This window comes from Chelonoidis abingdonii, chromosome 10 (assembly GCF_003597395.2).
Source record: "Chelonoidis abingdonii isolate Lonesome George chromosome 10, CheloAbing_2.0, whole genome shotgun sequence".
Classification (NCBI taxonomy): Eukaryota; Metazoa; Chordata; order Testudines; family Testudinidae; genus Chelonoidis; species Chelonoidis abingdonii.
Genome location: NC_133778.1, coordinates 8,965,825 through 8,991,746, shown reverse-complemented (window position 1 = coordinate 8,991,746; position 25,922 = coordinate 8,965,825). Strand labels below are relative to the sequence as shown.

General features: G+C 48.7%; 1 pseudogene; it reads left to right on the top strand.

Moving 5' to 3' along the window:
- The first annotated feature begins 1,413 nt into the window (after window positions 1-1,413).
- On the top strand, window positions 1,414-25,922 carry LOC116821294 (butyrophilin subfamily 1 member A1-like; annotated as a pseudogene).

Sequence of the window (25,922 nt, the reverse complement as noted above, 5' to 3'; positions counted from 1 at the left end):
AATTCACTACCTTCAAAAGGATGTTTTAAGTTGTTATCACTAAAAACCTCAGGGAAAAACTTTTTTTTAGTTGGGGTTTAGACCTGGGGTGCTTTTGCATGCTATTTTTTTACAACACATAGAAAAGGGCTGTGTCTTCAGATAGGTTTGTCTTTTCAAGTGTTTATCCCCTTAAAAGCCTTAATATAACTTTCACCTCTGTTTGTTAAAAAGTGGGGGAAGAAGCAATCTTCTTTCTAATTCAATGGTTTACAAAAAAAGGGAAACTGTCCGTTACTGAAAACCTGGGGTTTTAAACCTAGGGTGCTTCTGCCTGCTCTTTTTTTTATTGAAACACTCCTGTAAATAAGGGGATGTGTCTTCAGATAGGTTTGTCTTTTCAAGTTATTATCCCTTTGCAAAACTTAATGTAACTTTAACATGTGTTTGTTAAAAAGCAGGTAAAGAAGCAAATTCCTTCTCTCTGATCCACTGACTCAGAGAGGCTGCTTTACTAACAGGAGCTTTGCTGCAAAAGCCTGTTGGTTCATTTCTAAAAAATAACCCGTTAGTTTAAAACCTAGGGGAAAACTTTTAAAATTGTATGTTACTAAAAGCTTATGGTTTTAACTTTTATAAAAACCCCTATGTAAGAGGGCTACATGGCAGGAAAAATGTTGGGGGTCCGTTTCTTTAGATAAGAATAAGACAGTTAAAGGAGAAGGGAGGGGAAAGAGGAGGGAGATGGGTCTTGTTTAAAATCTTGAGACTGTAAGATTGGTTCAGGAAAATGAATTCTATGACGCTGTTGTAGAACAAACTCTAATTGGTCCAATCCAAAGACAGTGATAACAAGTCTGAGAGGGTCTGAACCAGGAAAGTTGTCTCATTCTACCGAAAGACTAGAAAGGCAAGAATTCTCTCTCTCTCTGATTCAACCATGTGCTCTCTATCTTTGCCCTTTGCAAAGGGGGGCATTCTTTTCTTGCCCTGTTCTTTTGCCTCATTCTACAGAAAGACTTGAAAGGTAAGAATTTTCTCTCTCTTTCTGATCCAACCATGTGCTGTCTATCTTTGCCCTTGGCAAACTTCAGTGCCAATGGAAACAGGGTGGGAAAGCAGGACATAAGCCCTAATGGGGCATGGAAACCTGTCAGAAATGCATGGTGATGAATGCTATTGAGCGGTATACTACTCACAGGTGCAGCCATGGTGAGTGTGGTATGAACTGGCTGCTGGCAAAGGGACATCTCACCGTGTTCAGAGCCAGGGCAGATGAGGACTTTGGGGGGAGATACCTTCCCTTCTGGAGCATGGTAGGCAGCAGTGAGGCTTGTTACCTCCTCCCCACTGCCCCATGGTGCTGTCACCGCATCCCACTCACTCACTCACCATCTGGTTTGTTATTTCTCCTGTTCCCCAGGCCCAGCTACGATGATCGGGAAGGTTCCCTTGTTCTCCCCTGGCTCCACAGTGAGCTCTGCTGTGCCCAGCTGCGTCGCTCTCTGTCTCACCCTACAGGTTCACAGGCTGGTTTCAGGTAGGAGCTCCGGCCTCCTCGCTGGGTTTGCTGCTATTGGTGTTGCTGGTCATCACCCCTCCATCTCAAATCACAGCTTGTCTCATAAACCATGTCTGTTCTTTGCAGGGCCAGCCCTAGACCAAATGGTGCCCTGGGGCAAGGAGTGTTTCTTTGTTGCCCCACCCCTTCTATTTCTCAAACTTTTGAATACCTTTTCTTTTATTGCATTTGTAGCCCATTTCATTACTTTGAAGCATGATTTATCCCTGCCATATAAGACAATAAATGTGCATGTTAGGATCTGTACATCTGTATTTATTAATGCCATAGATATGCAAAAAAATTGTTTCCTCTAAGCTATAAAATTTTTATTTTAGGAATAACTGGAATGTACTAACATCAATACTTGAAACATTTCACTTCAAACATTCTTTTTTCCCTTTTGTCATTAACAAGCACAGAACCCCAAGACTGGCACCCCCTGAACCTGGTGCCCACCAATCCTGGCACCCCAGGTGATTGCCTGGGTCACGTACCCCTAAATCCAGCCCTGGTCTTTTGCGCTTTACACAACAACCGTAAACCACAAAGCACAGCTGGATCCTAGTGACGAAGTTTATCTATACGCAATCTAGTCAGGCCTAGCTACATACATGCTGCTGCTCTGACTGGAGGCTTCTAAGACATAGAACATGGTGAGCACCATTACAGGACTCACATACTATTTAAAGGGAGACTACACCGTTCTGCTACACTACACCACTAGACCATGTAAGTCATAGATCAGACTCTTCAGCCGCAAATAAATCATGACTTCCCAAATCTTCAGTTATGAAACGAAAACCCACAAGTCATTCACACTGCACTCGACATAGCCGTCTAGAGGTGAGAGCAAGACCTATCTCACAATGAGGATGTAAGGATATTTTCTGCTGGCTTTTTCATTCTGTGCCCTCAGTGAAAGTTTTTTTGTATACCACGGAACCCCCAGGGTTGCCCCCACAGCTACTCAGGCATTTTGGTTCCCTCCTGCTGTGGTTTCCATTCTGCTAATTTAACCAGCTCTCTCTGTCTCTCCAGATGCTGAGTCTCTGCCCTGAGACCCCTACCCTTTTGGTTCAGTTCCACAATGGCCTGTTCTCTGCACCCTGCACTTTTCTATCTGCCTTCTTCTCCCTCTTCATTATCTGACCTCTGACTTTACCTGCACAGTGGCAATGATCTCTTTTCACATCCTGCCAGCCCTTACACCATCCTTCCACCAGTCAGGGAGGGCACTGCACTGGAGCAGCATGAAAAGTCCTTGATATGTCAGAGAACTAGACTCCCCACACACACACACATTATACCCAAGGTGCTTGTGAGAAGTGCTCAGCTCTATTCAGAGATAATAGGGATAGTGCATACATTCACCTGTGAACTCTGGGTGATAGATATTGCAACCACATGCTGTATTTGGGGACAATCAAATTAACATCATGAATATTCTGTCTATTTTGCACCCTTTCTGTAGATAGTATCTGTGATGGGTTCAGTCACAGAGACCCCCTTGAGACTATCACTTGATGCGCTGGGGTACCACTGAGAACACCCCTCCTGCCAGAATGAGCGCCTCTCCACTCTTGTCTTGCTGAGTCAGACACTCCAATTCAGCTCCAGCACAGACTCGGAGGTTAGGCCATGCTCCTCTGCAGTTCACAGAAACTGAGATTCACTCAGCCCTGGGGCTTCTGAGTTAACAGGGACTTTCCCAGCACCCAGTGTTCAGCCTTTCTGGGAGCCTAACCTCAAATAAATCTGTTTTACTCTGTATAAAGTTTATACAGGGTAAACTCATAAAATGTTTGCCCTCTATATCACTGAAAGAGAGAGATGCGCAACTGTTTGCCCCCTAGGTAATAATTACTACACTGGGTTTATTAATAAACAAAAGTGATTTTATGAAGTATAAAAAGTAGGATTTAAGTGGTTTTAAGTAATGAGACAGAACAAAGTAAATCATAAAGCAAAATAAACCAAAACTTGCAAGGCTAAGCTTAATACACTAAGAAACCAGTTACAAATGATAACTTCTCACCCTAGATGTTATTTCAGGTAAAATTCTTCCCAGGTCAGTTGCCTTTTCTGACCTGAGTCCAGCCTGTTCTCTCTCACCCCTGTGGTTACAGTTTTTGTTTCCAGATGCTTTCAAGTATCTCCTTGGGGTGGGGCAACGTCTCTTAAGACAGATGAAGACCCTCATTGTTTACTTTCCCTGCCTTATATAGAATTTCTCTAAGGTGGGGAAACCTTTGTTTGGAATCCCACCCCCCACCCCTGGAAAAGTACCATCTCTGAGATGGATTTCAGTATCAGATGACGTGGTCAAATGTCTGTGTAAGATCCCAGTCTCCATTCTTCCTAGGTGGCCCGCCCGCACACAGGAAGGCTTTCAGGTAAACAAGGCCATTTACAGCTAGTTGTGCTGTCAGTGAGAGCCATCCAGTTCCCGATTCCCTATTGACGGCCCTCACCTGGTGTGACTACATCAGCAATACAAGTTCATATCTTATATCATTCTTACATCTGATGTTAGAAATATATGCATACAAATAGGAAAAATCAAATTCAGCACATTATAACTTTTTCTATGATATGTTACAAGAGACCTTTTGCACAAAGCACATTCCAGCTATGTCATTTTTAGATTCATAAGTCTATGGCATGCAACACCACAGTATCTATCCTTTCTATATGTAACTTTGTGGGCTCCAGATTGTAATCTACTCCATGGGGGAGGGTTATCCCATCTCCTGCAGGATATTCAAATGATGGGGGGTAATTTCTGTTGGGACACGTAACGGCTCCACAGAAGTACCACCCCAGGTGGTTAAACTAGTTCAGAGCAGGTCCCAGAAACTAAACAGAATGAAGATTTTTGGTATGAAAGCTGATGTAAACTAACCAGAGGCCTAGGATCTTGGGCTACAAACTGAGAGAAACCCTTAGAGAAATGTTTGACAGAGAGTCTCTCCCCATGTGTCAGATGAGAATCCTTTGTGATAAGTGTAACATGTTCAGATGTTTGATTTGTTTGTGGTAACATTTTTCTCTCAGGCTTTTGTCCATAAATGCTTCCTGCTTTGGAAGAGCTGTTTCGTTTCTGCTAGCCGCTGGCACACACTGTTCATAGCCCTGGGACAGAAAGCAAACCACAGGTGCTGGACTTTGGTCAGACCTAGTGGGAAAACCACAATGAACTGCAAGGAAGCTGCAAGCATTAGACCCCAGTGGAAGGAGAGGGCCGTGAGTCCCTGCCCAGAGAAAGATGACAGCTAGAGACCTGAGACCTAAAGGGACCATCCTTAAGTAGACCCCCGAGGAAGTCAAAGATGCAGCTACCCCAAGCATGTGAGACTGTGCACTCAGACATGCCTAGGGCACTGCTTGGATACAGGGTGCTCACTTCTCATGCAAGATGCTCTTTTATTTTGTCTTCCTGCTAAATTATTGCCACCCCCAACCCCCTGTCAATTTAATTTCTATTTTCATTGCATATTTCTCAGCACAGTTTACGGTAACTGGACCTGACCATCCAATCGCTGCTTCCCTAGGTGGGGAGGCCGTCCTACCCTGCCACCTTTCACCCAGGATGGATGCTCAGAGCATGGAGGTGAGATGGTTCAGATCCCAGTACTCTGCAGTTGTGCACCTGTACCGCGATGGGCAGGATCAGTACGGAGAGCAGATGCCAGAATATCGAGGAAGAACTGAGCTCATAAGAGACCACATCACTCATGGGGGAGTTTCCCTGAGAATACACAATATCCAGCCTTCCGACGACGGGCAGTACAAATGTTTTTTTCAGTCCAATATGTCTTATGAAGAAGCTTTATTTGAACTGCAGGTGGCAGGTCAGTAACTTGCTGTGATACTTTTACGTCTTCAGTGGGGTCATAAGTGGATCAGAGGGTCATTGTGAGATGACACCTGATTTCTCTCATAGGGCGGCAGCAGATCTGCTCTGGTTAAGGTTTATTCTAGTTTACTGTTTTTGCTAAGGGCTCTAAAATCCACATAGATACTCAGATTGTCTTGGAGTGTTGTGACTCTTTGGAGTCTGGGGTGGCATTAATGGGTTAAATTTATGGGCTGAATAAAATACACAAACACCCCAAAAAGTCAGGTGATATGAATATGTTGTGGTTATTACAACTCTTTGTGCACACCTGGGGCCAAACAATATCTGGTCCTCCTCACACGAACCTCACCAGTTCTGATTGATTTTGGCCTCATGTCTGGCACCCACAGGCTAATGGTGGTTGATACCCAGGGTCCTGTAGCCCACCATCTGGTCTAAGAGTGGGAGAGTTGAGGAATTCCCCCCACTAGGACATGTAAAAGCAGGAAGTCTGACCCCTGCAGTTGCTGCCAAAGAGAACGGCAAGGAGACAGGTGCAGCTAGTTCTGTAATGTGAGGCTTAGGGCAGGTGTAGTGAATACCAGACCGCTGACAGTCCCCATGGCACACACACACTTCGGCGCACTTCTACTGACACCCTGCAGACCTCAGCGCTGAAATGAGGCATACATGATCCCTCAAGGTCACTGCAATATGAGGAGAGGTGTGTGTATAGCTCAGCCAGCCTGCTCTAATTAATCCCTCTACCCACAGGAGCTCCAAAGCTGAAGCACCCACAGAAAAATATTAGAGGGTCCTTAGCACCCATGGCAGCCAACCTCCCCTCCCCACCCCAATGCCTGCTGCCTGCCAGTGGTCCCGCTGATCAAGTCCTCCCTCTCCCCTACAGGGCCTCCCATGCAGGTGGCACTGCGATGGAGTGGGCGCTATCAGGGGGGAGGGCAGGGTTGTATCCTTGTGGGAAGCAGTTTTAGGAAGAAATCACTGGAGACAGAGCTGTAAACCTGGAAAGCAGCCATTGCCGCGCACTGAACTAACCAAAAACCAGCCGGGCTGTCCCCTAATGATCCCACTCAGTTGCCATAGCAACAGCAAGGTTCTATTACACGACAATCAAATAAACAACAGGCAGAAGTGGGTGGGAAGAAGAGGGGCAAGGATGAGGGCGTGGGGGAAGTGGTGGAGTGGGGACAGGGCTGGGACCAGGCGGGGGTGGAGCACCCCTGGGAAAAGTTGGAAGCCGGCACCTGTGCCTCCCGCTGTCACTACAGCGACTCTGAACATGGGCAAGGCAGTGGGCGGGCAGGCAGATGGCAGCTGGAATCCAAACCTGAGAGACACAGCACCAGCAGTGGCACCTTCCCAGCGCCCTTCCTCACGTCTGAGTGTTATGGCACCACCTGTACTGAATCATGCCCAGCGCCTAATTGCAGCCCTAGGACACGGGGTTCAGGTGGCAGGGCTGGGATGCTGTGTGCTGTTACTTTGTATCTCTTGGGTTTCGGAAATTCAAGTTCAGCCATTTTCTGCATTTTGGAAAGGAACCAGGCACTGCCGGGCAGCCTAACTTCCGCATTGACAGGTCTGTGCCGGGAATTAATATGCAACCATAGTGCCCTTGTGGCTGAGATGGAGTCTGCTCTGCAGAGCTGCTCTGGCAACCAACAGGCATGAAATGGAGCACAGCGGGGTAAGTCTCTTCCCCCCCAGGAGCATCTGCTCCAACCTCCTGGTGTAAACATGCACACACCAGAGGAGTACAATGAATATCGGAGAAGGAAATATGTACATGGGGAGCAGTAAAATGGGGTCAGATCCAACATGAGGACCCACAGCCCCAGGGGCACCACAATACGAGAGGGTAGATGCTCAGCACTGCAGCTGCATTCATTGTTCAGGGATCCTGGGCAGAGTTCCAGTGCGGCTACGAATCCTGGGTGCTTCTGGTTGTCTTCAGTGCCAGTGAACTGTCCCCAGTAAACCCCTCCTGTGCCCTCTACTGCCGCTGTCTGCAAGCCCCACGGAGCGACCACCTCCCCATTTAACTGGCGAACAGCCACCCTCCTGATTCCTAATGCAAAGTCACAAGCCCTGGAAAGGGGTGATGTGTTTTTCCTAAAAGTGGGGAGGTCAAGAGCCTCCACCCCCCGTGGCCCTGCTCCTTCTCTTCCCCTTAGGCCCTCCACCCCTGCCAAGCCAGACGACAGAGCCAGGCCAGGGAACCTGGGCAAGTGGAGGTGCCCAGGATGGAGGGGGATGGAGAGCAGTCTCTGGCCCACGTCCCTGACCCCAGCCCCCACCCCCCAGGTCGGGCTCCTCATAGATGCCCAAGCAGCTCTTACCCCAACCTAGCTCTGGCTTGTGGCCTGGATGGGGCTGTAGGGTCCTGGGGGTCAAAAAGCCACAGCTGGACCATGGTAAGAGCTGTGGACCCTTCATCTGCCCTAGGTGGGGGTCCAAGGGGCAGGGACTGCTGTTCACCCACCTACCCAGGGCAGGTGGAGGATCCACAGCTTCCCAGGCTCCCCAGACTGCGGTCCAGCTTCCGGCCACGAAGTGTGTGCGGTGAGAAGCACTGTCTGTGTTCATAAACAGGAGAACTGGTCCCTTGTCCCTGCTCAGGAACCAGTAGGATTATGGAGCAGCTCACCCACCATCATTAGACAATATGAAGCATGTGCACATAAGCTAGAACAGCAATAGATGAGAGGTGAGGCAGAGGTGCCTGGTGAATAGTGCTGTTGACTGAGTGTCAAAATGTCTCCTATGATGTGTGCACAATGTCCAACACACTGGGGACCCAGTCTCACCTGGGGCCTCTAATCGCTACTATAAGAGAAACAATCGTAGCCAGTAACTCTGATATACTTGACTTTGCACTTCTCCTCATTGTAATGCACATTCTCCAGCCACTCACTCCCATCCACAGCACAATAACTGTCAGCTATGGGTAACCTGAGCTGCCAGCCATGGCCGTACCTGGGTATTACCCAGAGTTCCCTTTCTAACCACAACAAGGCCATTCGCTTCTGCACTGTACATGTAACCCACCGAACTGTGGTTACACAAGCGCCCACTGTAATTCTCTTTTACTGTGGGAATAGTGAGTGGGTTCAGAGCAGAATTCCCACTTCTGGATAACACACGAGATAAATATGCACATCTGGACAGTCATGGAGCCCCTACCCTTTGTGACTTCAGTCTGGAATAAAGACACCACAGTGTAGTAAAGCTGGGGTCAAACTAAAACAATCTTTAGGTTCACAAGAGGACAGTCTGAGGGGTAACAGACTCCTCATAAATCTAAACATAATCTTATCATGACATCAATATGGCAAACACTTTGCAAACAGCAACAAAATTAATATGAAACATACAGATTTCTTCAGTACCAAATGGGTCACAGGCCTCAAATCCTATGCATTTAAAATACAGACTATTGATTTGGTATTAAGGTAATGTGGCAGAGCTCCAGGCTTGCCCCTGTGGGTCCTGCACTTCTAGGTGGCTTATGCTAGCCTCAGTGGCTCACTGTGACCCTCCACGTAGCCCTTCTCTCTCTAGGGCCAGGTTACAGTCTACTGAGCCCTTTTCATAATAAGCCAGCAAGGAGGTTGGTGAGAACTCCCACAGTCTCTGTTGTCCCTGGGGGCTTATTTCAGAACAGTTTAGGCTCCTGTCCTGATAGGGCCTGACTTCCCCTCCCAGGAGATGTTCCTGTAGCGGTGGATTGTAGGGAACCCAGGCCCACCCTCTACTCCAGGTTCCGGCCCAGGGACATTAATGGCAGCAGCTGCTGGCAGCCAACCTTTCACTGCCAGAGTTGCTACATTTCCCTGGGCCACTTCCCCACAGCTCTCCTGCTTCTCCCTTACCTTAGGGCTCCCTTACCGATGGTTTGAGGGTGTCTTTATTAAGCAGCCCTTCAGCCACACTTCCTTGCCCCTAGCTCTCCTCTGCTTGACTGGAGTGAGCCCTTTTATAGCATCAGAGGGGCCTTAATCAGAGTCAGGTGCTTAACAGCCTCACCTGACTCTTTGCAGGTTAATTAGAGTCAGGTGTTCTCATTAGCCTGGAGCAGCCCCTGCTCTGGTCACTCAGGGAACAGAAAACTGTTAATCCAGTGGCCAGTATGTCTCCTATCTACTACTCTTCTGTTTGGCCGATGGGATTTCCTGTGACTGTGGGGCCTATTTCCGTTCCTCCGTCCGTTCAAACATCCGGGCAGAGTTCCTCTGGGTGGTGTCCGCAGGCTCCCTTGCCACCTTTGAGGAGCAGCAGGCACTGTCTGGGGTTCTCTGCTCAGTGTCCCTGTCAGGTTCCCTTCGTTTAGCCCTGTGACCTCACTCCTGATCCTGTTTTTTTCATTAGTTGTCTCCCGTATTTATTTGGTATCACAGACCTGTGGATCTTCTGCTTAGGCTGGGGGGAGGTCCTTTAGCAGTGGATGGGCTTTGCCTGCTCACTCCCTGGATACCAACAGAACTACTCCGCTGTTCCCAACTGGCCTGGGTCTATCACAGTAACCACACTGCCCTGAACTGAACCAGCAGCAAGTACCCAACTCCTGCAATGGTTATCCTCTTCCTGCAATGAGTAAAAGCAGGTCTGTGAGTATCAGCTCTCCAGGCAAGATCTTCACCTCCCCTCTGGTGGGGCTGTCGCTCTCTGAAGAGTTTGGCACCTTTTTTCTTTATTCTTGGGAATAGCACAGACCCACACACTTGGAGATGCCTCACTGAACATGCTGTGAGGGCTCAGGGACTTTTTCGATTGTTTACCTGCTAGTCCCCAACTAGTTGGAGTCAGTGAACAGCTGCTCCACCCTTCTGGCAGGAAAAAAAATTGACTACTATGGTTTAAAAGAAACAGCAACAGAAGCATTGGAGGTTACATATACTTTTCATCTTAGGCTTTATAATCTCAGTTCTTGTCTGAGGCTTTTGGGCATTTCCCAAAAGTCTGTTGGAGCAAAGCTTTGTGAGTTTCAGAAAGAGGACTCCTTAGCCTAGCATTTCTCAACTGTGGCCACCAGTGGATTTTTTTGCAGTCATGACAGCCTCCAACATGTGGGCAGAGATTGGGGAAGGCAAAGCAGTGCCCAGCTGTTGCTCCTGAATACCTGTTGCCAAAGGCAGCAAGATGCACCTCCTTAGTGTTTGTGCCCGGCTCTGCGAGCAGGGATCAGGGCCCTGCACTGTCCAGCCTCTTTGGGGGCTCTGAGCAGTGTCTCCGGAGACATCTGGGGCCAGTGTGAATGGCATTGGAGGTGGCTCTTGTCAGTGGAGGAACTGCAGGGTTCGGTCACTGGGACACTCCCATGGGCAGTTGCCTGGCTCCTGCCCGGCTAAGGCATGGGGAGGCTAGGACTTTGCAGATGGCCAGTGAGTTCCTGACTCACCTTCCTCAGGGTGGGCTGCAGGTCAGAGATGGGTTTTTCACCCTTAATCCACCAAAAAATTTGTTGTGAGACCCCTGCTAGCCTGTGCTTTTCTGGTCAAGAATCCCGAGAGGAAATGGCACCAGACACCCATCCCTTCTTTGTCTCTCCTGAGCAATTGTTTTCCCTCTCTAGGATGATCTGTGTGAAATTTCCAAGCAGCCTAAGGGCCTCTCTGCCCATAGACTGACCCTGCAATAATGAAATCCATTTGAATTCACAAGACACGTGCTTCAAATTAAAATAATTTTATTTCAGTTTAGCTCACCGGTAATAACCCCCTCAAGTATGATCAGGTGTGGAATGTGTGACCTTATCTAGTGTTTGCGATAGCCCCGCATCTGCCCCCAGCCCTGCCCCTTCCATCTGAGGCCCCATCCCTGTGTGCCCAACAGAGCCCAGCCCACATTGTGGCCACTGGCCTGTGCCCCCAGGCTCCTTCCATTGTAGCCACTGGTCTCTGCCCCAGGTTAGCAGTCTCCTCCTCCCCCGCGCCCCACCGAGAACCAGGAGGCCAAGCAGTGCAGAGCTTCAGCCTTTCCAAGCTGGAGTGCCAATATAATGGCAAAAACAGCAGCCAGCAAATTCTCCTACCCCTGGTGCTCTGGGGCCCAGAGGGCTGGAGCGTGGGGATAGGAAAATTTTCCGGCTGTTGTTTTTGCCATTATGTCAGGCAGCGCGACCGCAGCCCTCCTGGCCCCAAAGCCCCAGGCTGTCAAGCAGTACGGCCCCAGCCCTCCCGGCCATGGAGCACCACATGGCCCTGGAGCAGAGGGAGGCCAGACAGTGTGGCTGCAGCCCTCCTGTCTCCAAATCACTGGGCTGCCGGGCAGCATGGCCCCAGCACTCCCGGCCCCAGAGTGCCAGGACGCGGAAGCCAGGCAGAGCAGCCCCAGCTCCCCCGGCCCTGGAGCATCAGGAGGCTCACAGCTATGGAAGAGCCAGACACCTGCAGAGTGAGAAGCAGGAAGGGGAGAAGGGACGGAGTGTGGACAGGCCACATCCTGGCTGTTTGGGGAGGCTCAGCTTTCCCCTGCCTCTGATTCCTGCTGCCCCTGGTTTGTGTTTCTATTTTGGTGAGTGTATTTCCTGGTTCTACGGGGTATCAGTTTTCTGCTACCCATTTTGGCATTCTGGAAGAATACAAGGCCCTGCCAAGGCAACCTGAATCCCCCTATAAAGACTTTTTTTATTAGTGAATTGTTTAAATCTTGTTTACACATACATGTGCACTGATTTCAATTGACTAGTGAAGCGTTTTTCAAACTGGGGTCTGTGTACCTCCAGGTACTCCTGGGGGTTCACTGACGCCACTGATCAACTCCTTCCGCTTCCTCCCTCAACACCGCTTCCTCCCTTCCAGTGCTTCCTGCATGCCGGGGAACAGCTGTTCAGCAGTGTGTATAAGGCCCTGGGAGTGAGGGGGCAGAGCAGGGACGGGGCTCCCTGGGAGAGGGGGCGGAATCATGTCTGGGGCCTCTCACTCCACTGATCAACTCCTCTCCCACCCTCCCAGTGCTTTGTGCATGCCAGGGAACAGCTATTCAGTGCTGGGCACAAGGCACTGGGAGCAAGGGGGTAGAGCAGAGATGGGGTGTGCTCAGAGGAGGGGCTAGAAAGAGATGGGGAAGAGGAAGGGCAGAGGAGGGGCAGGAAGAGGTTGGGCAAGGATGGGGTCTTGGAGGAAGGGGTGGAGTGAAAGCAGGGCCTGGTGCTGAGCAGGAGGGGCTTTGGGGTTGCTAAAAATTTGAAATAAAAATGGGAGTCCTTGGGTTCCTAAAATTTGAGAACTGCTGAACTAGTGCAAACATCGAGGTAGAACCTTTTAAATGAATTTGGAAATGGCTTATATTGATTTAGTTTAAGTCTTGATTTAAGAGTGTCCACACAGGGATTTGTACTTAATTAACTAAACCAGTTTAACTAAACTGGAGAAAGTGTGTGCATAGAACAGCCCTGACATTAACATGAATTCTACTCTATATCAAATAGGAATCTGGCCAAATTAGATGACCAGCTGCACTCGTGGACTCACATTCAATTATTAAAAAGCGACAGAGTCCTGTGGCACCTTATAGACTAACAGACGTTTTGGAGCATGAGCTTTCATGGGTGAATACCCACTTCGTCAGATGCACGTGTCACCCACGAAAGCTTAAACTCCAAAATGTCTGTTAGTCTACAAGGTGCCTGTCATAAACAGATAGCTAAGAGTTAATGTCTCTTTCACCTGGAAAGGGTTAACAAACGACATCTGACCAGAGGACCAATCAGGAAACAAGATACGTTCAACTCTGGGTGGAAGGAAGTTTTTGGGTGTGGGTCCTTTGTTCTGGGGAAGTGTGCTTTCTAGGCTCTGAGAGTGATCACACTATCTCCAGGCTCTGTAATCTTCTGTTTCCAATTTGTAAATACAGGTAGAAAGACATTATAGGCTTTTACATTGTTTTTCTGTATTTGCAAGTGTGTAGTTTGCTGGAAATATTTTAATTGTATTTTTTGTGAATAAGGCTGTTTATTCATTTTTTATAAGCTAACAGACCCTGTAATATTTTTCATCTTGATTACAGAGATGATTTTTATGTCTTTTCTTTCTTTTTATTAAAAGCTTTCTTTTTAAGACCTGTTTGATTTTCTTTTCTAGTTGAGGCTCAAGGGGATAGGAATTTCTTGCCAGAATTACTGTCTCTCTTGGGAAAGACTGGGAGGGGAAAAAGAAGGGAGGGGAAGGTGATTGTCCTCTCTGTTTCGTAATTCAAGTTGTTTAGTACAGTTAAATCTTCCAGGGTAACCCAGGGAGGGAAGCCTGGGAGGAGGTAAAGAGGGGGGAGGAGTGGGTTATTTTCCTTTGTTGTGAGACTCAAGGCATCTGAGTCTTGGGGTCCCCAGGGAAGGTTTGGGGGACCAGAGTGTACCAGGCACGGAATGCCTGGTTAGTGGCAGCGGCTACAGGATCTAAGCTTGTTTAAGCTTAGAGGATTCATGCAGGTACCCAATTGACGCTAAGGTTCAGATTTGGGAATTATACCTTATGACAGTGCCACGGACTCTTTGGCTGCTTTTACAGATCCAGACAACATGCTACCCTCTGATATTCAATTATTAGTTTGATAGGAAATGGCTTTGATAACGTAAGTAAAGCTTTTGGATCATTGCTGGGCACTGGAGGATTATCACAAATTTATTTATTTTCTTCTGTAGGTGGGCTCTGATCTGACATCTCTGTGGAAGACATCAGGAAGAGGGATCAGGTGGTGTCGATCATCCGGATGGTCCAGAGCCTGAGGCTCAATGGAGAGATCTCCAGGGCAGCTTTTACCAATCAGCCTCTGAAAACATATCCAAGAGGCCGGTGGCGTTCAGACAGAGATTGCCATTGTCAACAGAAGAGTCCACCAGAAAGTGTCCTGCTGTATCAAGAACCCCGACTCAACCAGGAGAGAAAGTCAGTGATTCCATAGCAGGTCAGTGCCTGTCTGTGCTGCACTGGAAGACTGAGACGCTGCAGATGTGGGCAGAGAGTATTTATCGTTGTGTTCCTATGTATTGGCCTGGCCTTCAACAGTTGAGCACTTCTTACTAACTTCTGAAAGCTTAGTTCTCTTTAGATATGCTACACTGCGATTCAAAACCCATGGTTGGCCCATACCGCTGATTCAGGCTTGTGGCCTTGGGCTAATGTCTATTAAATCGCAGTGTAGACATTTGGACTTGGACTAGAGACAAGCTCTAGGACCCTTTACGGTGGGAGTATATTATTATTATTTTGTGCCTGCTGCCTTAGTGAGCTGCCCCCCTCTGTTTTGGGTTCTTGTGTGTTAAAATTCTGGATTCTAAGAAACAAAATTGTGTTACGCGCGCAATTTTCAAGCAGAGTATTTAATCTGATGTCTTTCCTCTATGTGCTGAACATCACAGTTCTCAATGGGGATATGAAGAGAATTCTTATTACAAACAATAAGGCCCAAAGCCAGCTTGGCAGTTAAGCCTAATTTCAGTACCAGACAAATTGGTTGATGCTATAGTAAAGAACAGAATTACCAGATACATAGGTGAACAGATTTGTTGGGGGGGAAAGTCAAGTGGGCATTGAGAGGGAATCATGCTTCATTAATATTAGAATTTTGAAGGGGGTCAACAAACATGTGAGAAGGGTGATCCAGTGCATGTATGGTACAGACTTCACAGAAAGCCTTTTGACAAGGTGTGACAGTGCTGCCGTGGGAGCCAGCTGAGGTCATCAATTAGGGTGAACTGCAAAAAAACAGGGCAGACAAACCCCAATACTGGTGGATATTCTAATACTTAGATCTACCAGCCAGCACAAAACAGCTTCTGTATTACCTCATTGGTTACTTAAAGTCAACTACCGCAGTTCCCTTAAAGTGCCCAGCTCAGGCCTCCATCCAGACACACCTGTCAGATTATGATGAGTTACTGAAAATCTTATCTCATCCTATAAAGAAAGGTTACTTACCAATCCCAAAGGATCAGCACATACCCAGGTCCAATTATAACTTAGATCTTACCCAAAATAAACACTATTAGCAATTCTTATTACCTAAACTAAAATGTTTTAAAAGAAAAGAGAGAGGTGTGGTTAAAAGATCAAATGTACATACAGACTTGAATTCAATTTGTGAGGGTCAATACATTAGTAAGATGAACTGTAGTTGCCAAAAGTCTTTTTAGAAATAGTCCATAGGTTATAGTCCAATGTCCATATTCAGGGCGGCTCCAGTCAATGACTGGGGATCTCAATCCTTGTGGCTTAAGGTTTCCCCCTCTTGAAACCCAAAGCAGATCTGAGATGAAGAAGGATCGTGTCCCAGGCTTCTTATACATTTCCTGCAGCCTTTTGGCCTGAGAAAACAATAGGCTTAACTCTCCTTCCAAACATCCTGGCAATTGGCAAAGGTAATTTATCCATTAAACAGTTCAGATCCAGGTTACCACAACCTTCAAAGAGAGACACAGACAATAACACTATTTCACTCAAGTATCTTCCTAAATGTTAATATTCCTTTTTTGATCTTTGACTCAAAGCTATAGCAATAGACAAGACTTGTTTGCTTACATCACAAGACCTGAGCAAACATCTACCCTTCTACCTCTAACAATGCCGGCTGCATTTCAAAGCTCTGTTCATTTCCAGATCTTCCTAACCAGTCTCTAAAGTTTGGCCCTGGGTCAGGACAGACTGTGAGTTAATTAACTCTTTCTGGCCCTGTCATCTTTCAATGTGATATATATCATACTCATAACACCACACAAGGCCCCTCACCAAAGACTCTTAAATAAAGTACGCTGTTATGAGATAAGAGGGAAGGTGCTTTCATGGATTAGTACTTGCTTAAAAGACAGGACACAAAGTGTAGGAATAAATGGTCAGTTTTCAGAAAGAAGAGAGGTAAATTGTGATGTCCTTCAGGAATCTGTACTGGGACCAGTGTTGTTCAACATTTTTATAAAAGGTCTGAAAAAGGGGTAAACAATGAGATGGCAAAACTTGCAGATGATACAAAATTACTTGAGATAATTAAGTCCAAAACAGACTGTGAAGAATTATGAAGGGATCTCAAAAAACTGTGTGACTGGGCAACAAAATGGCAGATGAAATTCAATGTTGGTAAATGCAAAGTAATGCACATTTGAAAACATAATCCCAACTATACATATAAAATGATCAGGTCTTACTTACCTGTTACTACTCAAGAAAGAGATCTCAGAGTCATTGTAGACAGTTCTCTGAAAACATCTGTTCCATGTGCAGTGGTATTAATAAAAGCTAATAGAATGTTAGGAGCTATTAGAAAGGGGTGGACAATAAGACAGTAAGTATCATAATAAATATATATAAACCCATGGCACACTCACATCTTGACTACTGTAGGCAGTTCTGGTTGCCCCATCTCAAAAAAGATATATTAGAAATGGAAAGGTACAGAGAATGGCAACAAAAATGTTTACGGGTATGGAACAGCTTAACTCTGAGGAGGGATTAAAATGAATGGGACTTTTCAGCTTGGAAAAGAGACAACTAGGTGGGGATATGATAGAGGTCTATAACATTGTGACTGGTATGGAGAAAGTGAACCATTAAATGTTATTTATACCTTCACATAATACAAGAACCAAGGAATGAAATTAATAGACAGCAGGTTTAAAGCAAACAAAAGGAAGTATTTCTTCACACAATGCACAGTCAACCTGTGGAACTCATTGCCAGGGGATCTAGTGGAGGCCAAAAGTATAACTGGGTTCAAAAAAGAATCAGGTGTGTTCATGGAGGATGGATCTATCAATGGCTACTAGCCAAGATGGGCAGGGATGTGGTCCCATGCTCTGGGTGTCCTTAAACCTCTAACTACCAGAAGCTGGGAATAGGCGACTGGGGATGGATCACTTGATTATTGCCCTGCTCTGTTCATTCCTTCTGCAGCATCTGGCTTTGGCCACTGTCAGAAGACAGGATACTGGGCTACAGGGAACGTTTGTTTGACCCAGTATGGACGTTCTTGTGTTCTTAAGTACATATTTGTTCCCAAGTCAATGACACTTTCTCTTGCAGAGCTGTTTTTCCCAAAAGTCAGTTCCTGGACAGTGGTTCTGGGGGTGATCCTGGCTCTCCTGGTGGTTCTCATTGCTGTGGCCAGTTACTGCTTCTGGAGGCAACACAGAGAGAAAGGTAAAGTGACAAGAGTGGAGGAAATGAATAAATCAATTTATTTATAGTCTATCAGAACCCCCCAGAAGGGGAAATTTATTTTATGTGCTTTGGACTATAAAAAAAAACCATAGGAAGCCCCAGGATAGAAATGAGGGTGATGTGCCTGCAAGTCCCCCTATGCTAGAAGATGGTGCTCTGGAGATGACTTCACTGCAACACCCGTGTGGACTAGCCCTGACTTACTTCAGGGGCTGCTTTGGCATCAGAGCAGCCCAGGATCAAGTGGATGCCAGGAATGCTAAATTTGTCCATAACTTAGCTCTTACGTGCATCGATGCTGCAGGTTCCGAGCACAGAATCTCACAGTGAAAATTTAGATCATGGAGCAAAATCATGTGGCTTTTTTTAAACTAGAGGGTTGCATACTTCATTGTTTATGTAGGCTTAGCCCCTCACCCCCACACTGGTCAGAACCCTGTAGACTTTGTCCAAAATCAGATTCCTGAAATGTTTGCAAACTTAGGTATCACTGTCCAATTTATGAAGTCATAACTGGACAATAATGCCGGCTGCATACAATCCCCATTTGCAGGGAAGAACAAGTGTAAATCTTCCTGCCCATTTAATCCATCCTTTTGGAGAACTTGTCCTTCAGAGTAGACTTAAACCTACCCTGCCGGGCTCTGTCTTTCACAGCAGTCATAGAATCATAGAATATCAGGGTTGGAAGGGACCTCAGGAGGTCATCTAGTCCATTCCCCTGCTCAAAGCAGGACCAATTCCCAACTAAATCATCCCAGCCAGGGCTTTGTCAAGCCTGACTGTGCTCCAGCCCCCTAATCATTTTTGTTGCCCTCCGCTGGACTCTTTCCAATTTTTCCACATCCTTCTTGTAGTGTGGGGCCCAAAACTGGACACAGTACTCCAGATGAGGCCTCACCAATGTCGAATAGAGGGGAATGATCACATCCCTCGATCTGCTGGCAATGCCCCTACTTATACAGCCCAAAATGCCATTAGCCTTCTTGGCAACAAGGGCACACTGTTGACTCATATCCAGCTTCTCGTCCACTGTAACCCCTAGGTCCTTTTCTGCAGAACTGCTGCCTAGCCATTCGGTCCCTAGTCTGTAGCAGTGCATGGGATTCTTCCATCCTAAGTGCAGGACTCTGCACTTGTCCTTGTTGAACCTCATCAGGTTTCTTTTGGCCCAATCCTCTAATTTGTCTAGGTCCCTCTGTATCCTATCCCTACCCTCCAGCGTATCTACCACTCCTCCCAGTTTAGTGTCATCTGCAAACTTGCTGAGGGTGCAGTCCACGCCATCCTCCAGATCATTAATGAAGATATTGAACAAAACCGGCCCCAGGACCGACCCTTGGGGCACTCCACTTGATACCGGCTGCCAACTAGACATGGAGCCATTGATCACTACCCGTTGAGCCCGACGATCTAGCCAGCTTTCTATCCACCTTATAGTCCATTCATCCAGCCCATACTTCTTTAACTTGCTGGCAAGAATACTGTGGGAGACCGTATCAAAAGCTTTGCTAAAGTCAAGGAAACACATCCACTGCTTTTCCTCATCCACAGAGCCAGTTATCTCCTCATAGAAGGCAATTAGGTTAGTCAGGCATGACTTGCCCTTGGTGAATCCATGCTGACTGTTCCTGATCACTTTCCTCTCCTCTAAGTGCTTCAGAATTGATTCCTTGAGGACCTTTCTTGTTGCTAACATACCTGAAGAAACCCTTCTTGTTACTCTTAACATCTCTTGCTAGCTGCAACTCCAAGTGTGATTTGGCCTTCCTGATTTCACTCCTGCATGCCTGAGCAGTATTTTTATACTCCTCCCTGGTCATTTGTCCAGTCTTCCACTTCTTGTACTGGACTGGCTGACAGTGCTGAAGCCAAGGATGGTGAAAGCTGTTGAGGTCTCCCACACCAGTCCTGATACTGGCCCTGATTCAACAGCCTGTGGAAGGGAACATGGGGGTGCAGTGCAGAGAGATCCAAGGATTGAACAGCCTGTTCAGCCAATGGGGTTATAGATGACATAGCCCTGGCAAAGTCCTGGACCAAAGGAGAAGTTAGGGTGAAAGGCAAAGGAGGTCTGTAGCTGCCTGGTATGCTGCTGACATGGAGAGAGTCAGTGCCACCATCATCCTCTTTGGTAGCAGACTCAGCAGATGCCCTGAGTCCAGAACTAGAGCCCATAATACCAGGTCTCTAATCTCTCTACATGGTACCAGGGAAAGGTTAGAGGCACCCATGCCATATCGCACACGAATACCAACACTGTGCAAGGTGAAAGAGTCTCCTTGAGACCTAGTGTGGTCTGAGTTGGTCATAGGAGACCTTTTCCTCGGTGTATGCAATGGGTTCGGCTCCTCCGTTTCTTGAGAGGGTCACCTGCTCTGGACTGCAAAGCAGCAGTGTTCTCAGAGCCCAAGGGCCACTTCCAATCAGACAAGGGCCTCAAAACCAAAGCAGGTCACATAGCCTGTTCAAGCAGGTGCTGCTTTAGGCATAGGTCTCGAGCCACTTGAGTCCATTTCATGATTGAGCAACATTTCTTTAATGTGGGCCTCACACAGGCAAACAAGCACCATGTGTGAGGATCACTGCTGGGGACTGCTCTCTGACATGAATGACAATGTTTGTCCTTGATGAGAGCATCACTGAGGAAAACATAACTAATACCACCGTAAGCGCCGACTTCCCTGCTTTCCCCTGTGTGCTTGACCCCCCCTCGTCCCGGATCTGCCCCACCCCTGCCCCGCCCCCATTCCAATCCCTTCCCCAAATCCCCACCCCAGCCCTGCCTCTTCCCTGCCTCTTCCCCTGACCACACCACATTCCCGCTCCTCCCCCCCTCCCAGCACACTGCCAAACAGCTGTTTGGAGGTGGCCAGGGGAAGCACTGAGAGGTAGGCAGAAGAGCGGGGAGGCAGCACACTCGGGGTGGAGGGAGGAGGAAGAGGAGATAGGGCAAGGAGAGAGGGGAGCTTGGTTGCCAGTGCGTGCAAAGCACCCACTAATTTTTTCCCGTGGGTGCTTCAGCCCCAGAACACCCACGGAATCGGCACCTGTGAATACCACCACCATTAATCTAACTAACACTAATGTTACTACTAACTGTATACAAGAAGAGAAGAAACACTAAACAGGTTGAGAGGTTGCCAGCTCAAGACAACACAGAGCTCCGACGCCAGCCACAGGCAGTAAGAAGGAACTGTGGAAGGTTGGGGCAGTGCCACCTCATACAGCCAAGGGAGGGGCTAAGGCCACATGGTGTGAGCACCACCCCTCTATGGGGAGTGTGAAGCCAAATGTCCAGGCACCGGTATTCTGGGCACACGCACAGTTCAGTGGAATACATGGCTGCATCTAATTGAAGAAGAAACTTGATTTCCACTAAAACCGGGCATTTCTCGTTTTCTGATTTTTATCACCATGAGACCTCCTTTTCCTTCGCAGAAACTGGTTAGACCTTAGTATATCATGCTCATACAACTGTTTTAGAATTCTATTTTAGTTATTGTTTCAACCAATTTACCAGGTACTGAAGCAAGGCTCACTGGGCTGTAATTCTCAGGACAAGTCCTACCAAAATTTGAAAAGCTGGGTACAACATTTCGATTCTCCAGAAGAGTAGCTGATTTTAATGAAATGCATATTATTGTTAACAACTCAGCCATATCGCTTTAAGTCATTTCACAACTATTGGGCATTTGTAATCTGGCAAGGATCTCCTCTGGTCTTGGTGACTTCTGGCTCTTTCATTCATCAGTCTGTTCTGTTATCTCTGCCTCACACCTCAATTCCTGATGCTTATTTCTTGAAAAGAGCAGCTCCAGGGCTGGTCTCTTCCCAACACACTCAGTATGGTAAAAACTGTTGCAAAGAAATCACTCTCAGCATTGTCGTTACCTCCCTTTATTTGTTTGATATCTTTGGCTATTCCCTCTTCTAATTCCATTTTAACCCCCTAATTCCTATCATTCGCTTCACCCAATGTACTTAACGTGGCTTTCTACTGGCCTCACAGCATTAATAGTTTCCATTTGCTGAAGGTTCCCTCTTTGGCTCTAAAGACCTCTTGCACCTGACCAGGTGCCGGATGAGCTCCCTGTACTGTATTTCTTTCTTTCCAGTTTCCTTTGTTACCCAGGGGGCTTCCTTGCTTTAAGGCCATTTTGACTCACTTCCCTTCCACACAATAATACCACATTGACTCATTTCTCTGTGTTTTGTTTTCAGATAAACTCCAGGCTGAGCTCAGTAAGTTCCATTCCCCCCAGTACAACCTTTGTGTGACATTGTCTCCTGCTCAGTTTGTGTCCAGGAGTGTTCTCACCCCTCTGTCTGTGTTTGGTTGCAGAGTGGAGAAGCGCCCAGATCTACGCAGGTACTGTGCATACCACTGGTATTTTATTCATGGTGAGACCCACCTCCCCTGGGAGCTCTCTGCTCCTTTCCTTGCACAGAGCATTGTCCTATGAAATTCAATAGGCTAAAAACAGCAATATCACTGGGGGCAGACGAAATGCAGATTTATTGCCTAGCACAGGGACACACACTCTTTGGGAAAGGGCTGATTGGTGAGGGAATGCTGCCCCTAGTGTCACCTTTCCAGGGCCGTACCTGGGTTATGCACAATGGACATTCTTATTGGCCCATAATTGGCACTGAACTGCAAAACTCGCTCTTCCCAATGGCAGGATTTCCATGCTCAGACTGAGATCTAGCCACAATGTCCTTCCAGTGTAACAGGACCAGACAAGAGCTGTTCACTGTCTCCCTGGCTCTGGGATGAGGCAGGCCCTGTCCCCACTACAAGGATAGGCTGGTTTTTGTAACCAGTTTGCACAGTCCCCTGACCCAGTTGCAACAAATTGTGCCCACACAGCAGCTCTTCTGTCTCACAGCAGTGGCTCTGTGTGTGTGTTTGCACCCAGCCTGACCGTGGGTATGTGTTGGTGCAGGCCGGGAGAGGCTGGCAGCTCCAGCTGGATCAGAGAGCCCAGTGGATGTGCACACACATTGCAGCACCGTAGCCAGGGCTCCTCGCATGCTAGGGTATCTGAATGCACTGAGTTGGGAGGGAGGGGCGGACTACCTGAACTGATGGGAAAAGCTCCTTCCTGTCAGTGTAGAGCATCTTCATGAAAGTGCTACAGTGGCACATCTGCATCGGTGCAGGATTTTATGGGAAGAACTGCCCTTAGACTGTGATTCACAAAAGCCAAGACATGAGGTGAGGAGATGCCTAAACTAGACAATAGGAGATGCTGATGACAGTGGTGTGTGCTAGGCCCTGCCTCTTTCGTGGAGATAAGCTCCTATCTCTGCTTAGTGATCCACAGAGGGACCCCCTTTCTTGGAGTCAGGCAGCTTAGCACCTACAGCATATCTTGTGGGAATGAATTGGACACCTTCCTCACTCCGCACAAACCAGCCAGGGGTGGAGGAGCTGGCAATGACTTTTGGCCCCTTAGTTAAAGCCATCACATGGGAGACCCTGCTTCAATTCCCCCTTCTGCCCGAGGGGTTTTCTCTCTCTCGTGGGAGGGCCCTTACCCCTGGGGTATAAGATACTCACTTCTGAGACTTCCTCTCTCTGGAAGCTGTTCCACTATGGACTGAATAATTAAAGGTGATTGGCCACAGATGCCGACTTTCTTCTTTCTGGGTGGGTGCTCCATCCCCACCTCAAGGCCCCACTCTGCCCCTTTCCCCCAAGGCCTCACCCTTGCTCTGCCTCTGTCTGCCCCTATTCTGCCCCATCCCCCAGCTCCTCCTGCCCACTTCCAAACAGCTGACCAGCCGGGCCCATGAAACAGCTGATTGGAGGGTGGCTGGTGAGCACCCACTTTTTTTTTTAATTTCTGAGGGTGCTGTAGCCCTGGAGCACCCATGGAGTCAGCACCTGTGATTGGGCCAGAGAAAGTGAGTATGCGACTTACTCTACAGCTGGCTGGTTAGAGCACCGCCACTGCGAGGTGGGAAAGCTGCAGTCCAGTCCTCTGCTCCAATGGCCCTTTAATTATTTATCCACCATGGACAATCTCAACAGGAGAGAGTGCAGGAGCCCCCCACATCAGCACGGCCTAGTGGTTAGAGCTCTCTCCTGAGAGCGGCACAGCCCTATTCCAATCCCTCCTCCCCCTTGGGCAGAGGAATCCGAGGGGAATGCTGTAGCCACTGAGCTAAAGTTTCCGAGGGAAGCCTTCTCCCACCAGCTGTTGTGTGTGATCTCGCCTGAGGGTCCCAATCCGAGCAAGCCCCTGAGCACACCTAGGCCTGGTCTCTTCCCCCATCTGTGGATCATGCTGGGGCTCAGGCAGGGCAACAGGCATCCATGCACCTGGAGGGAGGCAGCCATGGTCATGGCTGGAGGGAGAGAAACAGGCACTGAAAGAAAATTTAGTGCACAAACTTAGATGGTGAGTGAGTTTTGGGACCTATGGGGTCAGCAGGTTTATACATCACAGTGAAGCTGAAGCCAGGGGTATGGGTTAGGAGCAACTTTTGTGCAGCACTATGTGACTCTGGAGCCCACGTTCTATTGACAGTCACTAGGATCTGTGTCCCTCAGTCACTCAGATCCAGGTGAAGATCCCCCTCTGCCTGTGTAGCAATCAGCACAATGGGGAACCAGCCTGAGTGGCCTCTAAGCCCCACTGCAGCTCCCACAGTACCTGTCCCTCCCATTCCTTTGCTCCCCCCAATGTCTGCCTCCTGCCCCACCTCTGAGCACCTTCCCTCTGCCCCTTGGCACCTGCCCTCATGAGCAGTGGGTGAAGCTTACCTTGGGGGAGGCTAGCTCCCTGCCTCACCTCTTCCACCTGCTGCTCTGCCCACACTCCCCCTCCACTGAACCCCAGGCCTCTCTCTCCCTCCCTCCCCCTCTTGGCCGTCATTCGATGCACGCCAAGTCACCCCCTGCCCCCATGAGACCCCCCCGCCCACGTTCACCGCATCTCATCTGTGGGATGGCGAGCGGTGGGCAGGGCGGGTGTGGGGATGAGGAGGGACACGGTGAGTGGCAGGCAGAGGGTCTCATGGGGGAGGAGGGGGGAGGAGAAGAGAGACAGGGTGGCAGGGACCTCAGGAGCGGAGGTGAGGGGAAGAGAGACGGGGCTCACTCACCTGGTAGCAGCAGGCAGCGGGGGCCTCGGGGAGGGGCAGAGCGCAGGCGGCACCGCCATGGCCTAGGTGTCTGGTGACAGGCTGGCAGTGGCTGCCCGAGGGGCGTTATCCACTCCCCATGCCTGCTCCCCTCCCCTCCCACCCTTGTGCATACAGCCTGCCCTTCCCCCTCTGCCTCCCTGATACCTTCCTCTGCCTGTGCTAGTCCCTTCCCCTCTCTACTCTTCTGCCCCCACTATTCCCCTCCTCCAAGACCCATGGCATTTGCCCCTCCTGTCTGCTTCCCTAGTGCAACCCACCCTCAGCCCCCTCAACAGACCCTCCCCATCTCCCCTCCATCCCTGTGCCCACCCCCATGTCCCTCCCCTTGACCTGACCCCCTGGCACCTGCCCCTCCCCTCCCCTCCTCTCCACCCCTTTGGTGCCCACCCCACCTTTTCATCCCCCTCTGATTCCTTGGTGCCGGCCTCATGCTTCTACTGCCCCCCGGAGCTCTCCCCCTTTCTTCCTTTCCACTCCTGCTCCCCACTCCTCCCCCTGCCCCGTCCCCCTGGCATTAGCTGAGCTCCTGACTCCCTTTAAGGGTGAAGAACCCCATGTCACAGCGATTAACAGGGACACAGGTTAATTTCCCTTTGATCCCAGTGACCAGCCCCTGCCCCCAGCACTGACTCTGTGACTCTCTCCCCAGTGGACATGACTCTGGATCCCAACACGGCTCATCCCAACCTCATCCTGTCTGAGGATCAGAAAACTGTGACATACGATGACAGACGACAGGATCGACCTGACAATCCTGAGAGATTTAATACTTATCCTATTGTCCTAGCGGCAAACAGATTCACAGGCGGGAGGTTTTACTGGGAGGTGGAGGTGGGAGACAAAATCAGTTGGACTGTGGGGGTTTGTAGGGAATCTGTGATCAGGACAGGGAAGGTCAGACTCACTCCTGGGAATGGATACTGGACAGTGTGGCTGAGGCATGGGAAATATGAGGCCTGCACCTCCTCTCCCAGGATCCCCCTTTCCATAAATGTCAGGCCCAGCCGGGTGGGGATTTTCCTGGACTATGATGGGGGCGAGGTCTCGTTTTACAATGTGACTGACAGGTCCCATCTCTTCACTTTCACTGACACCTTCTCCGGGACACTCTGCCCTTATTTCAGTCCTGGTGTCAATGCTGGGGGTACAAACGCGGCTCCCCTGATAATCTGCCCTGTCCCAGCTCAGGCCAAAGGGAATCTCTGTCCCTGAG